The sequence below is a fragment of the Alexandromys fortis genome, unplaced genomic scaffold, assembly GCF_014885135.2.
Source record: "Alexandromys fortis isolate MF-2015 unplaced genomic scaffold, M_Fortis_MF-2015_v1.1 scaffold_42, whole genome shotgun sequence".
Lineage (NCBI taxonomy): Eukaryota > Metazoa > Chordata > Mammalia > Rodentia > Cricetidae > Alexandromys > Alexandromys fortis.
Window position 1 is genome coordinate 5,241,874 of NW_026067934.1, and position 22,220 is coordinate 5,264,093.

Below are 22,220 nucleotides of genomic sequence, written 5' to 3' on the forward strand. Positions count from 1 at the left end.
AAACACACCCATACATTAGATACGTGGAGACCCAAAGTTGGGTGAAATATCTAAAATGGGTAAATTTAACGCAAAATAACTGAAAAAAAAAAACAGGCTGCAATTGATAAGATTTAATGAGTTAACAAAATTGCTGCCTTTAGACAGTCTTTAAAGCAGGATGATTGACATGTAAAATGCCATCCCTATTCTGTCACATGCCTGAGCTAAGCAAATATCCGCTGTACGTTCCTGAGTTTAAGTGAGAGCATATTGGTCGAGAAAGTAGCCACCAGCTGAGTTAAACATGCTCAGAAAAGATGGCACAAGTAACGCTGAGGCCCATGATCCGTGTGAACTTGCCTGCAGGTAACAAGCACAGCCAGTCAGGAAAGATGCCATGTATGCTTCAGCTAACACCACTATAGCCGTGGGGCTGACGAGGCCCGCTGGAGCCCACTTGGTGGCACCTTGTGCCCCAGCTTTCCCCCTGCTAGGCCGCAGTATTGCTTGGTGCTGTCTTTCCTTGCTGCTCTCTTAGGCCGTCTGTTTGGAGTGTGTGTGTGTGTGTGTGTGATTTATACACTGAATATTTGTAACTTTCTTTTTCTTTTTTTATTTTGATGTTTAAGAGTTTGCCTTAGATATTAGAAACTACTTTAGAATTTTGAACAGCATTTGGAACTGCTAAAACTTTAAAGACTTTTGTTTGGTTGGTTGGTTTGGGTTTTTTCGAGACAGGGTTTTTCTGCAGCTTTGGAGCCTTTTCTGGAACTAGCTCTTGTAGCCCAGGCTGGCCTCGAACTCACAGAGATCTGCCTGCCTCCACCTTCCGAATGTTGTGATTAAAGGCGCACGTGACCACTGCCTGGCGTAAAGACTTTTAAGGTTAGACTAAATGTGTGTTGACGTTATGGGATGGCCATAAGCCTACGGAAGCCACTGCATAATGCGGTTTGAAAGTGAAATGCCCCCCGAGATTGCTGTTTTAAACACTTGTTTCCAATTAGGTAGCGATATTTTAGAAGGTTGTGGAACTCTTAGGAAATAGGATATCACTGATAGAAAGAGGTCACAAGGGACAGACCTTTGAAGTCACAGGCTGGCCCCTAGTTTTTACCACTTTCTGTATCCTTATCTGCACCGGGTTATAGTGGTCCTGTGATCAGCAGCTGCCAACATAAACTCTACCATGCCTTCCCCACTGTGGAAAATTCAAGTGTCAACAGCCAAACATCATTTCCTTCCTTAAGTACCTACTATTAGGCATTTGACTACACCATGCTGGTCTGATCCACACCACACACCACAGGCCCACATACATGAGCCTGTACTGAAACCTCCCCAAAGCCAAAGGAAGGTTTTCTCTTTACACTCATTCAGTTAATGATCTGTGTTTGCTACTATAGCAGCCAACACAAGGTGCGGCATGACATGAGATAAGGGCTACACCCGACAAAGGTTTCTGTGTGAAAAGCTGCTGATTTTATCCTCAGAGAAGTAACGGGGAGGGTGGGAAAAGCTGTAAACAAAATAATTGTAGCGTCACTTCTACACTTGTCACTGTTTTGTGTTTACATCCATTCTCTGCTGCCACCACCCCAATCCTCATACCCATTCATCTGCTCCACAGGCCCCCAGAGTCCACTCTCCAATATTCCAGGAGTCATTCAGCTGGTGCCTTTTCCCCGTCACTACAAAGTGTTCTTCTGCTTGTGGTCTGCACAGCACCTCAAGGAGATTACCTTAGAAGAGAAAATCAGAATAGTAGATACTAGTTTAATGAGGTTGTGGTCAAAGACCAAGAAGTGCCTAGTCCTGCCTGTTAACTACCCCACCCCCTCCTAGCCAAGTCCTAGACAGGTGCGCACAGAGAGCAAGTGCTGGTCTTCATGCTTTATTGATAGCCACAATGTAGACGCATGGCTCTGTCGAAAAACTGAGTTCAGTGAGGTCTCCTATTTACCTCCTCCCTCTCACTTCTAAAAATTGTGGCTGTGATACAGCTGTCTACTGGGAAAGAGAGAAATGGCTGAGCTCATAAAAGGAACATTAGAATCTAGGTCTGACCCTTTTTAGGAATAATTAACATCAGCCCCCTTAGTGGTCCAGCAAAGTCTCCGGCACTGCCTACTAACCTTAGTAGAAGGGGTTTGTGGCTGAAATTCCAGAGTTGTCAAGGAAAGTGAGAGGCAGAAAAAGCCAAAACACCACCATTGCTGTACTTCGGGCTTTATCCACTAGCCTAAAATCCATCAAATGGCTGTCAACCACAGAAGGAGAGGCAAGGAGTCCTTTAAAAGATGGCTGTTAGACTCTCTTGAGTAAAGGAATGGCCCAGGGAGCTAGGCACTGCTTAGATTTGTCCTTGAGGTGTTGCCTGACATAGGGAAATCTGGAAGACAGCTGAAGGAGCAGGCTCCAGAGGGGTTGCCCTACACTTATAAATTCAAGAATTAAGAAGGCCACAGAGGACACATTGTTCCCTGAGGAGGGGTGTAATGGAGGACTTTAGAGATCGTCTCAAAATTTACATCCAAGGGACTGCTTTCATCTCTCTCTTCAGAGATCCTCTCTATGATGATTTTTTTATAAACAGTCAGTTCAAGGAGAAATTACAAATATTTCCATCACCATACTACAGTTAAGGAGGCATGCAGTTTAAATTCTATTATGGAACTTCTCCTTCCAACACTGGCTTGCAGGCTGCTTTATAATATTTGACAATGAAAACTTACATACAGCTTTCCTAGGTAAATGACACATTATTGCTGTATATGATTATTATTTTTAAAACGAAAAGCTACTAAGGCTGCGATGTAAATGACAGCTGAAGCGTGGGAACAGGTCAGCTGAGAAACAGGTGGGTGTGGCCTGAATGTGTGGGCTCCCTTCTTCCAAACCCACCATGCTGAGACACCCCTGGTCACTAGCAGGTGCCACTGTTAACCTTTGCCTCCATGGTGCAGCCTTGAAATGCTAATTTGAACGTGATGGCAAAGAATCAATATTTTCTCATTATATTTTGAAAAATCATTTGAACCTTCTTTTTGGAAAGTTATCCAGAAGTAGCAAAAGGAGAAGACATCTAAAAGATAACATCTATTCTTGGTAAAATTAGATCATTAAAATCTCAACTCTCCACTGTTACACTTGGAATGTTTGTGTCCCTTCAAAACTCATGTTGAAACTTACTCCCCGGTGTGATAGTGCTAAGAGGCGAGCTGTTTGGTGGGTGGTTAGGCCAAGAGGGAAATTAGCAGCTTTACACAGGACTCTACAAAAGAACAAGGCAGGCCCTCTTTCTCTTTTGCCACCTGTGGGCACAACACCCAAAAACCATTTGGAAAGCACAAATGGAGCCCTCACCAGACCCCGGACTCCACCTCTAGAACTGTAGGACATAAATCTCCACTAATTATAGATCATTCGCTGTTAGGTATTCTCCTGTAGTGGTTCATGTGGATTAACACATTCACCTTGCCCCCTGCAAAAACACCCCAGCTTCACACAAACATTATAACCAAGAAGAAAGCCCTCGAGAAGAAACCAAGAGAATAAAGCTAGAATGTGTTCCTCCTGGAACTTCCAGAAGTTCTGAGGTAACAGACATGTTCCTTGAAAGAGAAAGGTATGTGTATGTGTGTGCATGCACACACACACACACACACACACACACACACACACACACACACATTATGATACAAATTGTAGTTTAGGATCTCCAAGCTAGGGATAAACTCTAAAAATCTGAGAATCATGTGCCATATTCTCAGCCTGTGTTTGAAGTATCAGATGGAAAGAGATGCAAATATTTATTTGCATATACTAATATATAATGTAATATATAATAATAAAATAAATTAATAAAAACGACAGATATGATTGCCTCTACCAAGTGAAATCTAAATAAATTCACACATAAAACATAAACCAGAGAAAATTCATCTATTCTGAATAGGTTTGGCTACTCCTATACACATAAGTAGGTAAAAGACATTTATCTTTAGCTGAACATGGCAACACACACACACACAAACAAACACACAAACTTCTGAGGCTTGACACGGGTACATAATGTCATTCTGTCTCAAAAAGAAAGAAAGAAAAGAAAACCAAAAATAGATCCCTTTGTCTCAGCTGCACTCCTGGGAACCCACTGGCTAGGAATGGCGGTCTCCATCTGCTTTCCTCCCTCTTGGGAACCCCTTAAGCACCTCTCCTCCCCTGCCTTCCCAAATCCCCATACTCATCACCATTCCTAAGTGTCAGCTCCCAATACCTAGAAATACATTTTACCCAGAACCCTCAGTGGCCACACCTAACAAGAGCCCTGAAGAATTTCCTACCAAGCAACTTACAGCTCTTGCCCCATCCCTAAAAGCCAGAGAGGACAACAAAAGCCAAGGAAACAAAACACTCACCCAACAAAAATAAGAAAAGATATCAGCAACCAGGATTACAATCATCCCAAACCCAGATGCCTAGACACTAACACACACACACACACACACACACACACACACACACACAGTACAATAATAGCTAGGAGAATATATTTCCTCTAGAGCCTAGAAATCCTACTGTCACTATATCACTATATATGTATTGCAACATAGCTGAAGCATAAGACAAGCCTTTATGAATATGTTAGAGGTACATAAAGAGGATATGAATAAATCTATTAATAAAATCTATGAAAACACAAGCAAGCAGTAAAACAGTTCAAGGCATGAAAGTGAAAATAGAATCAATAAAGAAAACCCAAACTGAAGGAAACCTGGAAAGGAAAAATTTAAGAACCTAAAACAGTAACCTCAGAAGCAAACCTCACCAACAGAATAGAAGAGATGGAAGAGAGAATCTCAGACAGTGAAGACAAGATAGAAGAAATGGATCCACACTCCAAACAGACGGCCCAAGAGAGCAGCAAGGAAAGACAGCACCAAGCAATACTGCGGCCTAGCAGGGGGAAAGCTGGGGCACAAGGTGCCACCAAGTGGGCTCCAGCGGGCTTGTCTTAGGCTTCAGCTATGTTGCAATACATATATAGTGACAGTAGGATTTCTTGGCTCTAAAGGAAATATATTCTCCTAGCTATTATTGTAGTGTGTGTGTGTGTGTGTGTGTGTGTGTTAGTGTCTAGGCATCTGGTTTGGTCAAAAAATGTAAAACTGAAAAAAATCCTGGCACAAAACATCAAGGAACTCTGGGACACTGAGGAAAGATGAAATCTACAAATCACAGAAATGCAGGAAGAAGAAGCTTCGATCACAGGTACAGAAAATATTTTCAGCAAAATCCTAGAAAAAAAATTCTCCTAACCTAATAAAGGAGGAATCTGTCAAGAGACAAGAATTATATAGAACACCAAATAGACTTGACCAGAAGAGAAATTCCCCCATCATACATAATAACCAAAAAACATACAGAACAAAGAAAGAATATTGAAAGCTGCAAAGGAAAGGGATCAATTAACATATAAGGGCAGAACTATTAGAAGAAAACCTGGCTTTTTATTGAAGACTGTAAAAATCAGAAAGGCATGGGCAGTTGTTCTACAGACCCAAGAGCACAAAGGACAGCCCAGACTACTATATCCAGCAAAACTTTCATTCACAATCAATGAAAAAAGAAAGATGTTCCATGAAAAAGAAAAAAATCAAGCAGTATCTATCTCAAACTCAACTCTACAAAAGGTGCTAGAAGGCTCAACCTAAAGAGGTTAATTACACCCAAGAAAACAAAGGAATAAGTAATTCCAGATCACACCACAACAGTGAATAACAAAAAAACAACAAACACTGCTCACTGACATCTCTCAACATCAATGGTCTTAATTTCCCAGTAGAAAGACACAGACTAAAAGAAAGGACTCCAATAACAGAATACATCCTTCTACTGCATCCAAGAAACATACAATAATATCAAAAATAGACATCACATACAGGGTAAAGAATGGGAAAAGATATTTGATAAAAATAGAATTAAGAAACAATCTGATATATCCCTTTTAATATCTGACAAAAAGAGACCATACCAAAACTAATCAGAATAGAAAGGGAAAGATACTACATATTTATCAAGGAAAAATCCATCAAAAGGATATTGCAATTCTTAACATCTGAGCAGGGAACACAAAGGAAACCAAGTTCATAAAAGAAGCATTAGCTCAGCTAAAATCACATATTAACCCTAAACAGTAATAAGGGTGACTTTAATCTCCCACTCTTAGCAAAAGACAAGTCATCTGAACAAAAGCTAAACAGAGATATGCTAGAGATTACTGATGTCATAAACCAAATGAACCTAACAGATATTTACAGAACATTTCACCCAAACACAAGAGAATATAATTTCTTCTTAGTACCTGATCAAACTTTCTCCAAAATTGACCACATAACTGGACACAAAGCAAATCTCAATGGATACAAGAAAATTGAAATAACGCCATCGATCTTACCTGAGCATCATGGATTAAAGCTGGATATCAACCACAACAGAATCTCATGGAAACTGAACAACTATCTACTGATTGAAAAATGGGGCAACACAGAAATTAAAGACTTTCTAGAATAGAATGAAAATGAATACACAACATCTCCAAACTTATGGAACACAATGACACTTATGGGACACTTCTAAGAGCCAAGTTCAAAGCACAAAGTGCCTACAAAAAATAATTGGAGAAATCTCATACTAGCAACTTAACAGCACAATTGGAAGCTCTAGAACAAAAAGAAGAAACCTCACTCAAAAGGAGAAGATGGCAAGAAATAATCAAATTCAGATATGAAAATAATAAAATAAAAATACAAATAATAAATTAATAAACAGCTAATTCTTTGAAAAAATTAACAGGATTCACAAACTCATATCCAAATTAACTAAAAAGCAGTGAGAGACTATCCAAATTATTAAAATTAAAGACAAAAAAAGTGACATAACAAGAGATACTGGAGGCAATCCAGAGAATCATTAAGAATACACTTTAAAAACCTGTACTCCACCAAACCGGAAAATCTAAAAGAAATGGATAATTTTATTGACAAATACCACTTTCCAAACTTCAGTCAAGATCAGATAAGCAACTTAAACAAACTTTTAACCTCTAGTGAAATAAAAGCAGTAATCAAAAGCTTAACAACAACAACAAAATCCCAGGACCAGATGGTTTTAGAGCAGAATTATACCAAATTTCAAAGAAAAAAATAATATCAATAGTCTAAATTTTTCTACAAAGTAGAAATAAAAGGAAATTTCCTAATTCCTTTTTATTAGGCCACAGTTACAGATCAATTTCCTTTATAAGCACAGATGCAAAAATTCCCAATAAAATACTTGCAAACCAAATCCAAGCACACATCAAAAAGATCATCCATCATGAGCAAGTAGACTTCATCCCAGAGATGCAGGGATGATTTGACTTATGTAAATTGATAAATGCACCATAATATAAAAACAAACTGATTGACAAAAACCATATAATTATCTCATTAGATGAAGAAAGGCCTTTGATAAAACCCATCACCCTTTCACAATAAAAGTCCTGGAAAGAATATGGATGCAAGAGATATACCTCAACAAAATAAAGCAATTTCTAGAGAATCCAGAGCTAACATCAACTTAAATGAAGAGAAACCCAAAGCAATTCTACTAAAATCAGGAACAAGACATTGTTTTTTATTCTCTCCATGTCTATTCAATATAATACTTCAAGTCTTAGCTAAAGCAATAAGACAACTGAAAAGGATCAAGGTATGCAAATAAGAAGGGAAGTCAAAGCATTTTTATTTGCAGATAATATACATAATGACCTTAAAACTCCACCAGAAAACTCCTACAGCTGATAAATATTTTCAGCAAAGTAGCAGGGTACAAAATTAACACATAAAAGTCAGTAGCATTCTTATATACAAGCGGACTGAGAAAGAAATCAAGAAAACATGTTTTTCAATAACTTCAAATAATATAAAGCAAGTGGAAGACTTGTAAAATAAAAACTTTAAAACACTGAAGAAAGAAATTGAAGAAGACATCAGAATATGAAAAGCTCTTCCATGCTCATATATCAGTAGGATTAATACAGTAAAAATGGGTGTGCTACCAAAAGCAATCTACAGATCCAAAGCAATCTTCATCAAAATTACAGCACACTTCTTCCCAGATTTTGAAAGGGTACTTTTTTCTTTGGGTTTTATTAATAATGCTATACAATTTCATATGAAAACATAAAAAACAAAAAATTGCTGAAACAATCCTGAATGATAAAAGAACTTCCAAAGGTATCACCAGCCCTGATCTCAAATTGTACTACAGACTTATGGTAATAAAAACAACATAATGCTGGCACAAAATCAGACACATTGATCAATGTAATTAAATTGAAGACCTAGACATAAGTGCACATATGTATGGACACCTGATTTTTCTTAAAGAAGTGAGAAATACACACCAGAGAAAAAACAGCATCTACAACAGGGTGCTGGATCTATTATGTAGACGAATCCATAACTCAACACCATGTGAATAAAAAACTTAGGATAAAATCAGATACATGAGTCTGATAAAATGAAAAGAGGGAAATAGCCTTGAACTCATTGGCACAAGAAAAGACTTTCTGAACATTAGCACAGGCACTGAGATCAACAATTAATAAATGGGACCTTATGCAACTGAAAAGCTTCTGCCCAGCAAAGAACACCAACATTTGGACAAAACCACAGCCTACAACATAGGAAAATATTTTTATCAACTACATATCCAATAGAGGACTAATATCCATAATATGTAAAGAACTCAAAAAAACTGGACATCAAAAACCAAATAACTAAATTTAAAAATATGATACATATCTAAACAGAATTTTCAAAATCAGAATCTCACATTGCTGAGAAGCACTTAAGGAAAAGTTCAACATCATCAGAGAAACACAAATCAAATCACCTTACATTCATCAGAATGGCCAAGATAATAAAATAAATGTCAGCTCAAAGGGGTGAGTATGTAACATTTGCTCGTAGAAATGCAAACTTGTACAGCCACTGTGGAAATAGGCATGGTGGTTCCTTGGAAGCTGGAATCTACCTCAAGACATAGTTATACCACTCTTGAGCATATTAACACAAAGGATGCTTCATCCTACCACAAAGATATTAGCCCAGCTCTATTCATAATATCGAGAAATTGGAAACAACCTAGATGTCACTAAACAGATAAATGGCTAAAGAAAATGTGGTACATTCACACAATGGAATATTACTCAACATTAAAAACCAAAATAAAATCACAAGTAAACGGATGGAACTAGAAAAAATAACCATTCTGAGTCAGCTAATTCAGACTCAGAAAGACTAGTATGGTATGTATTTGCTTATATTTGGATGTTAGCTGTTAAGTAATTGGTATGCAATTATAATCCACATAAACGCAGAAGTTGGGTAGAGAGTAAGGAATAGGTGGAGGAATGAATTTCTTAGGAAGGGGAAATAGAATAAACAGTTATGAATGGGTGGGGTGGGGACTGAAATGTGAGGATCAAACAGGGAGGGGAGGAGAAGAGGGGGTGGGGGAGAGAACATGGGAGAGACAGCTAAAACTAAGGGCCATTTTAGGGGTCATATAGAAATTTAATACAGTAGAAGCTTCCTAAAATATATATTTATATGAAAGGGAACTAAATAAAATCCAATAATAGGGAGGCAGAGCCCAACTGTATATATCTTATCTCCAAATGAAACTCTTCGTGCCAGAAATGGGCACATACAATCAAGTTGTTGACTAAAGAGGTGACAATGACTCAGGTTACTGTTAAGGCTATTGATTGTTCTCTACAAACTGATGGTAAGACACTCTTGCCAAACACAACATCTACATAACTCATTGAACATGAAAAACCTTTAGCGACTTGGAGGGAAGCAACTGGACTTTAGAAGGTGTTGAGTTGCTGATTCCAGAGGTTTGTTTTCTCATAGCCTAATTGACCTACAAAGCTTTTGGTTTGCACATTTTTTTAGCTTTTTAAGCTATATTTTAACTTTAAAACCCTTTTAAAAGGAAAAATGTCAGCAGAAATATTTTTTAAATGTATTCCCTTTGTGTTAGGCCACTAGAATTGTAGGATTTCTTACAATATCTAAAGCTGCCCTGAAAGATGTAGAAATTCAAAGGTCATCATTATTCATATTACAGGTAAGATATCTGCTGTTGAGAAAATTAAGATACTCACTCAGGGTCAAAGAACTGTTAAGTGACTAGCTCATGTGCACTGATCTCCAAATGCAACTTCTTCTTCTTCTTCTTCTTCTTCTTCTTCTTCTTCTTCTTCTTCTTCTTCTTCTTCTTCTTCTTCTTCTTCTTCTTCTTCTTCTCCTTCTTCTTCTTCTTCTTCTTCTCCTCCTCCTCCTCCTCCTCCTCCTCCTCCTCCTCCTCTTTCTCCTTTTCCTTCTCCTCTTTCTCCTCTACGTCACACTCCCTGAAATTCTACCCACACCACTTAACATTCTCATTCCTTTTGGCTTCCAACAAATAAACCATAATAATAGGAAGAGAAATACACCTACTTGGCAATTTCATGTGATAGCACCTGCCCTGAGATTATCCCCAAATTACTCAAATGACTTTCTACAAAATGTGCTAGTGGTTTGACACATAACACCCTTACAAAGAAATAATGCCTTTCCACAGCTGAAAACTCCACTAGCTAATTCCAGTACTTGCTTGACTATCCAAATATCATGTGGACATTTTGCAATATTTTTAAATCTGTAAATGTTGAAACTGAAAGGGTGACTGAGTGGAGGGGTACCCCTAAAAGTGGTATAAATGGAAAACCTTTTTAAAAACAAACATGCCTATACAGAAATCAAATATATGAACAAAGAAAATCACTCTCAGTCACTCAAAAAATGCAAACCACACAGTTTTAAAGATCCATAGTAGTGCTTGCTAGCACAGAATTTAGGATGCTTCACTCCTGGTTTTAGCTTAAGTGAAACACCAGGTACTGGAGGTTGGGAAAATGTGAGGGAAGAATCCAGTCTCACCTATCATCATTTCCAGTTAGGACTGGCCTGAGGAAAGGGACAGCACCAATGACAATTTAATCTGTCTATTAACAGTCTTCCAGTGACCATCTCCAATGTCTGTTCTCTGTAATAATGACACGGGAGCTGTTAAAGATGTCACGCATGGTGGAAACTCCTGATCACTCCCTTTTACGTACTTCTTAGACTACAGATTTGCAAAAGAAGTTGCTCTCAGCCTTCCTAAACAAAATCATAAGGTGCTCACATGCCCTCACACAAGAACCTACTGGTCTCCCATGATAGATAGTCTTCATCACACCAAACTGTGATTGCCTCTTTAATTGTTTATATCACCTAACAAAATGTGATTCTACAAAGAGAGAAACACAGCATGCTGAAGATGATCCATAAAGGCTTAGAGAGTGTTGAGGGCATAGATGCCACCTCGGGCGACCCTCGGCTCCAGCAGCATTTAGTGAGAAGCTGACTGAACAGGCAAGTCTCTTAAACTTCCAAAAGCCACAGTTTCTAAAAGAAATGAAATGGTCCCCCTTGGGACCAGCATTTCCCCAAGGCCAAATACACTCCAAAAGAACAAATTAAGTGTTTCAGACAATTGTTTACCAGATTGCAGCCACCCAGGAAGCCACTCAGTTCTGCCTTCCTGGAGATCCATGGGGAACACTCTACCCTTGGCTGTGTTTTCAGTAAAATGCTAGCAGACAAGCCTTTGGTTGAGGCTAGCAGGGGAAATAACTCTGACCCGAAAACCCTCTCCTGCCTCTGCTGTCTAGGTGCCCGGCACTACTCCTGGCTCTCAGAACTCATTTAACGCTGGCGAAGACTCTGAAATAGCTGCTGCTGATGTCCCTGTTTTAGCAAAGAAGAAAGTGAGACGCAGAAAGAGGGAGAAACCCGTCGAGTTCATTCAACAAGTATGTGGTGGAGCTGAAATTCAAAGCTAGAGTCTTGGTTTTTACGTGTGCCAAGGACCATATTGGACCTCACCAGCTTAGGGCTGGTGAGCCTAAATCAGGTAAAATTCTACCAGGCGTCTTTTTTGGTCCCTCAGCAACTATTTTCAGTGTTTTTAATCAACTGTTTACCTGGCATTCTTGTATGGAAGTCAAAGCTAAAAGACGACCCTGATCATCCCTCAGCTCCAAATGGAGTTTTCCTCCTGCAAAGAATGTTGTCTTTACAAAGGCAACATGGACACTGCTCAGGAGAAGATGTCTTGGGACATACAAAAAGGAAGTTAATTGGTAACTAAGAGAACACCTGTCACTCAGCAGAGGAAAGGGCTGGGCATACGCCTAACAAAAGATGCTACCTAGTCAGCAAGTTATCACAGTTCTAAGAACAAGGAAACCCTGATAGTCTCACCGATGAAGGACGACAGCAAAAACGAAACATCTCATTTTCTGTCATGTGTAAGCAGAGTCACGCAGCAGTCGTCGAGAGGCAGTAGAACGCGGAGTTAAGCTCTGGGCTCCAGAGCCCGAGTCTTCATTGTATAAGTGCTTCATAATTAATGATGCCGAGATGGCAATCTGTATTCTACTAGGCTGATTCTTTTGCAGAAATCAATAGTCTGACAGAGGAAATCCTTTTGGGAAGAGACTATTTAATCATCTTCATTATAATCATCATTATCATTGTGATAAATGGCATTTATTGAGTTCTTAAGATGTGCAAGGCTTTGAATATGAATGACCACATCTCATCCCTCCTCTAGCTTTGAAAGATAAGTTTACTAAATATTAGGAGGCACCCAGCATTGACTCCTCACAATAGCCCTGTCCAGTACTTTACCTCAAATGGGTTTGCTTCTGGCAACCTGGTGGAGGACTCATAGTAGAATAGCCATACCTCTGTAGTACACATTAGTGGTGAACAAAGTTTTCACATAAATGCAGATGTGGTTTGTAAAGGTGTGTCAAGAATCTTCAGATCCTTCTTCAGCAGTGCGACAACAAGTAACTAGTTTCAGTGATCCTCAGCCTCCCCAGCATACAAATGGAACGAGACCACCTCACTAGAGTTTGTGGTAAATGATCCCTTTTATATCTGAGAGCACCTGACAGAGAGAGGAGCTTCCGGAGAGGCAGGCTCCCTTCTGCCCCGAATACCCAGCTAAAATGCCCTCTGACTTGCCCAAGACCATGACTAGTGCCTTCCTAGTATTCTCCCTTAACTAATTAAACAGAACAAAATGTCCACCTTTTAGCTTTCTCATGATACCCCACGGTCTAACTGAGATCCAAGCTTGCTTCTCTGTGGCGATGCTCTGGACTGCTGACCCTGTCTGTAATCCTCTTGCTCCATTCAGGAAGGAGCGCCAGCCTAAGCCTAAGCAGAACTTCCTCCAATCCATCCCAGTTCCTCCCTTCTCCCCCACTCCCTAAGCTTTGCCACTTCAGCAACCTCAATTCTCACAAAACGGTTACTCAAAATAGATTCCTCCAGAAGCTGCCTGACTGTGGTCTCCTGCAGAGCAAGAGTCATGGGTTTATGGCAGTTGCTGACCATCCATTCTCAGAAGTCTTTGGATCTGCCCTCCAGATTTGTGGATTTTGCTAAAGTAGTCCCTCCCCCCCCCCCAAAAAAAATCACAGGATATCTGAAAGCATATATTTATATTGTAATTCATATATCAATTTCTCCTTTCCCTTAAGCCTTATTATCTTGTCCCCAAGCCTTAGCTAGAAGGTTCGAAGATCTGGTATAATTCTCTTTTCCTATATTCCCAAACACCTGGCATTGGCACAGGAAGCCAAATCCAAGCACCACCCCAAAAGCTGTCTCTTTCGATGGCAGGCAAGTCCTCACTGAAATCCGAAGCCAAGGAAGGTCTACTGGATCTGCTTCCTCTTGGCCTGTCTGAACAAAGCCCAAGCTTGTGACCCATTTAAAATTCCCATCAGCACATGCATTCCTTGACACCCGAGTGCACCTTGGCCTGTCCTTCCAGCAGCTAGCTCAAGTCACTCAACCAACCCTTCAGGCCACCTTGGCAAGGTTGCCTTCTGCTGGTCATTAATTCAAGTGTGATCTTTCTGCATTGTTCCACATCTACTCACAACCTCTATTTCTAGGATTTGCTGACTCCACCTGTAGGGGTGGAACATAGCTGAATGGCTGTGTCCTTGGGGAACAGACCTCCCATCCCCAAATATATACCCACAATCTTGAGGTCTTAAGCCAAAGAAAAGTTGCTGGTGGCTGGAAAGCTCTTGTCTCCAAGTAGCCTGATGTCTCCAGGCTGAGATTACTGATTTCATGGCATGACTAACGCAAAGTCAAAATGGAACTCTGGACTTCCAGAGTGCTCTAAAGAGCTAATAAATCCAAAGTGAATGAGACTTCCTGAATTGAGCTTCCTTTATGAGGCCATTCATGAGCACTTCTGTCTTTCTCTACTGAAACAGCAAGCAACAACTGTAAATATTAACAAAATGGGGAGGAGGCTCGAGGAAAAGGAAACAAAACACACTCGAGACCCTGTCTGGTTCCCAAAGAGGAGCACCCTACATGAGATTTCTCTGTCACAAACTTCATGTAGTTCTAAGTACAGATGAGCAATCTGTCCTCCATTGGAATGGGGTGGTGTTTCATTATGCTGAGTCTCAGGAATGAGTCTGATTATAACTCTGTGACTACTATAGAAGTTTGATTCTGAAGATGGATTCCCGGTCACCATAAAATGTTTTGCTCATGTATATATTACTCAGATGATTTGGGGACACAACTAACACCAAGTCATTGCTGAAATTTTTATGTTTTGTTGGTTTCTTTTGAGGTATTAGCACAGGATACTTTTTCATCAATTTTTAAGAATCCAAACATTTCAATGTTATCATTTCACCTGACTCATTTGGCAAGACGTTTAAATGCAAAAGGCAATAGGAAAGTTGGAAAGCAAAAGGAAAATGGGAGGCCGAGAATGACTGAGCCCTGAAGTAGCAGCTGTGTGTGCGCGGAGCGCCAAGTATGTCCTAGCTTTCTGTGGGTTATCACACTGATTTAATGAGGGTCGTAGCTACACACATAAACATACCTCACAGCTTACATGGATTATCTCATCTAATCACATACTATTACTACCATGTTACAGATGTGTCGGCGGAGACTGCTCATTTGTTTCCTGGCAGCACAGACCAGAAACTGTTTTATTACAACACTGTTTGGCATATTAGCTCATGCTTCTTATTGGCTAGCTCTTATATCTTAAATTAACTCATTTCTATTCTTCTGTGTATCACCACATAGTTGTGGCCTACTGGTAAGGCTCTGTCCAACATCCAGCATCTGTCTCCTATGCTGCTACATGGCTTCTCACTGACTCAGCCTTCTTTCTCCCAGCATTCAGTTTAGTTTTCCCACCTCACTCTACTCTGCCCTATCACAGGCCAAAGCAGCTTCTTTATTCATTAACCAATAAAAGCAACACATATACAGAAGGATCTACCATATCACAGATGGGAAAACTAAGTCCCAGGAAAACGTGTACAAGATTTACAACTGGAACAACGAAGACTCCAAGCTGGTCTCCCACTGCAGGGACAACACTTCTTAAGCCCTACATGGTTACTCCCACTTCAAGGAAGCAGTGGCCCACAGCTCTGTGCTGGGAGAGGGTTTAGGAGTCTCACTCAAGCTCTGTCCAACCTGGGGACTTTCTACTCAGCAGGACTCTGCAACATGTCTACAGTGTGGGGAGGGCTTCTGGGAAGTGGAAACGTCTTGTAAAGCATCGTGTACTCTTTCCTGAGCCCTGCCAGAGGCCTGCATAAGCCAGGGCAGTGCAGTCAGTCTTTATAGTTGATTTCAGCAGAATACAGTTACCACTCAGCAAGGAGCTCAAGGAAAACTGGCTGAGGGCCAGGGAACGAGGAAGGGAAGCATAAACTTGAAGAATCTACACTGTGGGCCAAAGCATTAACATCACAGAAAGTTCTTCCTATTCCTTCCGGGTGAGCAGTGTGTCCTGGCCAACTGCCTGTGGGTTGGCGTCCAAAGGCTCCAGTCTACCCCTGTGAGACTGCTGACATCCCTCAGGAGTCACAAGCTCGCCCAAAGATTCCACCCTCACGGGCAACAACACGTATTCATTTCTCTGCCCTCCTATCTCCCCATCAGCCCTGCTCCCTTGTTGTATTTAGTGAGGACATCCACCAAGCCCCACTGCTTTGCGGATGGTATGTTGGGCTTCACTTCAACACGTCAACTGTTGTCAAGTCTTCTGTGTGTCTACTAGGAGCGTGGCTGCTGAGATCAGGTGGCTCAAAATATGAGAACAGAACATTTTCTGCTTTGGTTCAGTGGCAGACACAGTAGATACAGTATCAAAGGACATAAGGGACAAGCCTCCCAGGCAGATACACACAACAAAAACTTTCCAAGAAGAATAAAAAGAGCATGTTTCCTGATGTGTGGACCCCAGCCAGGTAAATATGCAAAACTGGGCCAAAGAAGGATTTTAAGAGACGTTGACATGGGAGAGACAGGCCAGCGGCTGCCACCTCATCTCTGTTCAGGATTGGGAGGAACAGCTTCTAAAAATTCTCCCCAAAATAGGCTCCAAGGCAAGCACCCAGCATGCTCTACTGTGTGACTGCTGCAGGAGGGGGACAGTGAGGACTGGCCCATAGCTCATGCCGGAGAAAGGTGGCAGTCCTTATACACTGAGGCTCTCACCATCCAGGATGTAATGAATTTTAGAAGTGGATCAGCTACCACCCAGTGGTAACTGAGGAAAACTGCTTGCTCTAGAGCCCCATGTGAGAGATGGCAGACAAAGTCACTGTGGGCCTTGAGAGGGGTACCTGCTAGAGGCTGCAGAAGTCCCGGCACCCTGAGGTGGAGGAAGAAAGCCTAAACAAGTGCTTGGGAAAGTGGGGCAAGGGGAAGGACCCAGCAGGGAGACCCCTAAGAGCCCTAAGAGATGACTTCCCGGAAAGAGCCTTTCTTTAAACACGCATGCGTTCTCCCAGCCAATAGAAACAGCTGACCCACTTCCCTCTTCTCCCATCAGTCCGCAAAGGATCAACACGGCAGCAAAGTGGGTGGGTGCCCGCCAAGACCCCCATTCACCTGAAGACTTCCAGAGTGGGAAAGGTCCAATCATAGGCAGCTACTGAAGAATTTTGATATCTCTCTTAGACTGGCCATTCTAATTCCTGAACTGAGTCTGCGCAGATGAAGAGGTCCACTAGACAAATTACCTGTGGAGAGCACGAGGGTCTGCCAGCTCTTTCGTCCGGGGACCATATTCACAGGAAATCAATTTAAGTGTAAAGAAACTGCTGGCCTTTTCCTACACAAGCCTGTTTCTTCCACACAGTGGTTATAGTGCAAACAACCTCATCCACAACCAAGTCTTGGAGAATTTAGGACAGTAGGATCCAATGGGTCCCTTCTCTACTCTCAACAAAATCTGTCCTCACGAAGGGACCACAGACCCACGGTCTGTGCAAAGTTCCTGGAGCCAGCGTGACTAGTGGAGAGGCCAGAGGGTATGAAGAATGGATGTACTATGACACCTTTAATGAAATTTGAATTGAGGGTCCTGACCAGGACACTTTCTCTTCATCTCTCTCACTGCCCTGTGCCACGTCAAAATCCCATCGTTCCTTTGTCATGGCCACACTAAATTTAAGTATTCTGAGAAATACAGGGCAGTTTACGCTCCTCTTCCAAACCTCATTGCAAGTTACTGTATTTTTTTTAAAACTGAGACGCCCTGTTTTGATGCTCCAATAACTCTTATTAGCTTGTTTTTGCTTTTTTTGAGGAAAGGTTTCTGTGGAACAACCCTGGCCATCCTGAAGCTCTTGTAGACTAGGCTGGCCTCCAACTCACAGAGATCCACCTACCTCTCCCTCCTGAGTGCTGGGATTAAAGGTGTGAACCACCACTTCCAGCAAGTTTTAATATAGCCTTTAAATATTTAATGTTAAAACATCGTGACCAAATCAAATCAAAGGAACTATAATAGTGAATATACTTTAGGACCAACATATGGACTTTCCATAAGTAAGGACCCCACGTCTCTGAGGGCTCCCATGTCACCACCATGTCATCTTGGTTCAGTACCACCTTAAGAACGGCTAAGATCACAGTTTAGGACATGAAAAGTCACATTGTCTCCTGTACAGGGAAAGAGAAAAGCAAATAAGCTTGCTGAGCATTGTGCTGCAGGACCATATTTTTTTCTGAAAGAATAGAGGATGTATTTTGATTCAGAACTGCAAAATCCTGCCTCATAAAATAGCATAGCCCATCCCTTATATGTAACAACTCATTGTTCATCTACAAAGATGTTTTAGACCACCTGCTGAGGATCAGAACAGGCAGGAGGTAACTTTGAAACCAGAGTATTGCACACCTCTTAACAAGCTCCATGACCCTGGGCACATGCCTTACTGTCTCTGGGGCTATATTTTTCATCTTTAAAAAATGGGACAAAAATAGATACCCTGAATATCTGCACTGAAGTTTGAGTCACTTTTAAAACAAAATGTGAAGAACAGTGCCTGGCATACACTGGGTGCTGGGTAGCATTTCAGCAATGTGGAGGGCAGACTCTTCTGTAGTAATAGATTGCTTGTTCTTTCCAGCTGCCCAGATCCAAAATAATTACACAGAAACTATATTAATTACAACACTGTTTGGCTAATAGTTTAGGCTTCTTATTAACTAACTCTTACATCTTAAATTGGCCCATTTCTATTATTTTGTGCTTTACCATTAGGCTGTGGTTTACCGGTAAAGTTCCAGGGCTTCTGTCTTCTTCGGCAGATACATGTTGTCTCCTGACTCCACCTTCTTTTCTCCTCTATCTCTGTTTGGAATTCCTGCCTTACTCCATTCTGTGATGCCATAGGCCTAAAGCAGCTTCATTATTAATCAATGGTAACAAAACATATTCACAGCATACAGAGGGGAATCCCACATCACTCTTATGTTTCAATATAAACAAAACTTAAGGGCTCAGAGAGCCCACAGGCAGAGCCACAAGCAGGCTTTCTGCAAGGGAACTTGATGGTGTTGTCTGCGCCCTTCAAATAAGGAAACTAACCTGTGAGGCTGGTGTACCTGAGCAGCTGCCACTTCACCTTTGCCATCTATGCACCCTGGGAGATAACCACTCAGTGACACTTGTGAAGCCCCAACCCCCTCCTCACTGTGGGGAACCCCAACAGTGCTACAAGCTGAAGAACATGACTCCCAGAGAGGGAAAATGGGAAAACCTCCAAAGTCCAGCTTCAGTTCCCCAGACTTGCCCCAGCCTCTGCCTCTTCTTGCTGTCACTGAGCATATACCTGCCATGCACACACTACACATATGTAGAATGGATCCTAACCCTAAACCTATGGATGGGAGGCACACAAAGCCAGGCTAGAACTGATAGGGTGAGTTATCAGCTGTCTGTTTGCTGGCTTGTACTGAGAAGTTCTCTATTTCTAGCACCTCCCCAATCAAAGGCCAAGAAGTATCTCACCTCCCCAACCCCCTCCTCCATCCCACTCCCTCACCTCCACCCCAGCATGACTTCCCTGCTGAGCTCAGAAGAGCCCCTGCCCTGTCCAGCTCCCTTCCTGGACCAAGAAGATATCGTCTTATATAAGGCAAATCAGATATGTTGTGCTATATGATAAAGCATTTTGGCAAAGTTGTGTCTATATGTGTTTACAGTTGGGGACAATAAAGGGAAGTTACTAAGCTTATCTTCAGAAACAAGCTCAGGAAACAGTAGGTGAAAATTTTAACAGAATTTGTTTGCCAGCTCTTTGTTACAACAAACTACTCCTTAATGCCTGATTGAAGGCAAAAATATGGGGTGCCCATGGCTCACAAGTTCAGAGTGATCAGATGAAAACCCCAGGAAAGGCCGTTTTCTTCCTCACCCACCATATTTAAGCTATGTGGCATAAAATGATACATCTGAAAAGCTAACAAATCCAGGCTTCTTGGCTGGAAGCCAGCTCTTATAACATTTAGAGGAATCAACCTGCTGGCCCCTGCAGCACAAATGTACAACCAAATGAAATGTATGTCTCCTTGATGCCTTAGAGACCCAGTTTCAAGAAACACCACTCAATCTAGGATTACACATCAACACTTACTTAGCACCCTGGGTAGCCATGTAGATAGACAATGGGAGATACTGGTTTTTCATCCCAAGTAGGCAGAGGCTTTCAAGCAGTAGACTCACCATCTCCTTTGGTGCTTTCTCACTCTCTGAGACCAAAGAAGAGGATGTCAAGACAGGCTGCTGATTCTGAACACCAGCAGCATGCTATATTCACCAAGGCTTTAAAAAAATCCCAGAGCAAAGACCACACAACAGAACGGTTCGGTCAGAGTCTGGGGTGAGATCCAGGTGTGAGTTCTGAAGCTTCTACATGAGACTAGTGATCATCCTAGAAAAGAACCACTGCCCTGCTGGGTTTGGGTAGCCACAAGATGAATAAACCTGGTCTCTAAACAGAGCAAGGAGAGAGCATATCCACCAATAACACGGACATTTCATGGTGAATGCAAAATAAAGAAACTTCAAGTGTTTTAAGCAACTGATAGTCTGAGAGCTTGGTTTTTAGAACTGCCTCCACTGCCGGGTGGGAATCTAGGAGTGATGCAGCGCTTCCCTCATCAACTAAGGTGTTCATTGCCATTATGGGTGATGCCTTGATGACTAGAAACTGAAGGTGCCTTTGTGTCCAGAGTTCCATGTGACTAAAATCATGAAAGTCACTGGAAAACAACCAACCTGCTGGAATAGCAAACAAGCAATGGTGTGTCATGTTACCCCAACATAAACACCACGCCAAAAAAAACTTCTCATTCGGTGTCTTGGTTTCTCCTGTCTTGGTTTGTGCTACTGTAATGAAATGTCATTAACTGGGTGGCTTATAAAGCTTTCTGTTACATCCTAAGAGGTTGGTTAAGATCAAGGTGACAGGAAAACTGTTGTCTGGGGAGGGCTTATGTTTTGTCTGTGAACAGCAATCTTCCTAGTGTGCCCTCATGAGGCACAGAAAGCAAACAAGCTCCTATGGATGCCTCTCCTAAGGGCGCTAACCCATTCCTCCCATCCTCTCAAGGCCCCACCTTTAGACAATTTGCTTTGAGGATTATGTCCCAGCTCATGAATCTGAGGTGACATAAGCATTCCAGCCTCAGCATCCTCGCAAGGGTGACGAAGGAAGCCCTCCTCTTCGTTAATGTGAAAATAACGTTTACAAATGAAGAAATTGTGGCTCAGACAAGAAAATCGCTCTCCCCAAATCGCAGAAACAAAGATAACATCAGATTTTCCAAGGTGTTATTCTTTCAACCATATCCTGATATTCTAACCCACTAATGTGACCCAAGGCAAAAGGCAGGGATTAGTTTGCTGTATGAAAGAACCTAGCTATGACAGAAGAGCAATCACAGTAAAAAACACTAACTGGGCTTTGGGTGTGGCACAATATCAGCATGGTAGAATCAGATCCTGGAAACAAGTGAATGAAATATGGGCCTTTTAGACTCTAAGCAAGGCAAGTCCATAAACTAATGCAAGGGCCACAGACTAGTCCGCAAGATGTAAGTTCCATTGCTGCAGCATCTGCCTCCCTTTGAGGGCAGAGGTTTCCACTAAACTCTCAAGCCTTCCTCCTGACTTGAGCCCCAGCCTTCACAATGGGAACAGTTTCAGAAATTTCCCAGCCCCCTCTTCTGCCCATTTGTTGAAGAAACCTGAGAAAGTAAAAGAAGGCATGTTTTAATAAACAAATCTGCTAATTATAATTCTACGAAGTTGTCAAGGGCTTTGTGTGCCTAGTACCATAACAGACTCTAATACATCACTAACTGAAGAGTAGGTGGCAGACAAAAGGATCCTAACAATGTCTTGTTGACATCAGGGTGGTCCATGTCCATGTAGGTTTCAAAAGTTATGGGGCACCATACAAGCTCACTGTCTTTACCAATGAATGTGCCCACAATGCTTGTGACACATTCTGGCTCTCATCAGGGCTCACAAAATGAATTAGCGATGACCTCAAAGGCTTTATGTGAATCATCTCTAATCCCCAAGGCCTTCAATTAAATGGTTCAGGGATGCCTTAAAGGCAGATGTCACAGAATCACATTTTACAACTTTGATGGGCTTGTTCCCATTGGAGTCTATGATAACAGCACCCCTGGAGCTGTGCTTCACACACC